We start from the raw sequence: 676 nt of genomic DNA, 5'->3' as shown, positions 1-676 counted from the left end.
CAGTGTGTCACCGTGCTGCCCCGGGTCCCTGTGAGACAGCAGTGTGTCACTGTGCTGCCCCGGGTCTCTGTGAGACAGCAGTGTGTCACCGTGCTGCCCCGGGTCCCTGTGAGACAGCAGTGTGTCACTGTGCTGCCCCGGGTCCCTGTGAGACAGCAGTGTGTCACCGTGCTGCCCCGGGTCCCTGTGAGACAGCAGTGTGTCACCGTGCTGCCCCGGGTCCCTGTGAGACAGCAGTGTGTCACCGTGCTGCCCCGGGTCCCTGTGAGACAGCAGTGTCTCACTGTGCTGCCCCGGGTCCCTGTGAGACAGCAGTGTGTCACCGTGCTGCCCCGGGTCCCTGTGAGACAGCAGTGTGTCACCGTGCTGCCCCGGGTCCCTGTGAGACAGCAGTGTGTCACCGTGCTGCCCCGGGTCCCTGTGAGACAGCAGTGTGTCACCGTGCTGCCCCGGGTCCCTGTGAGACAGCAGTGTCTCACTGTGCTGCCCCGGGTCCCTGTGAGACAGCAGTGTGTCACCGTGCTGCCCCGGGTCCCTGTGAGACAGCAGTGTGTCACCGTGCTGCCCCGTGTCCCTGTGAGACAGCAATGTGTCACCGTGCTGCCCCGGGTCCCTGTGAGACAGCAGTGTGTCACTGTGCTGCCCCGGGTCCCTGTGACGCAGCAGTGTATCACTG

The sequence above is a fragment of the Mustelus asterias genome, chromosome 13 (genome assembly GCF_964213995.1).
Source record: "Mustelus asterias chromosome 13, sMusAst1.hap1.1, whole genome shotgun sequence".
Taxonomy (NCBI): domain Eukaryota; kingdom Metazoa; phylum Chordata; class Chondrichthyes; order Carcharhiniformes; family Triakidae; genus Mustelus; species Mustelus asterias.
Note: the sequence above shows the minus strand (reverse complement) of the source record.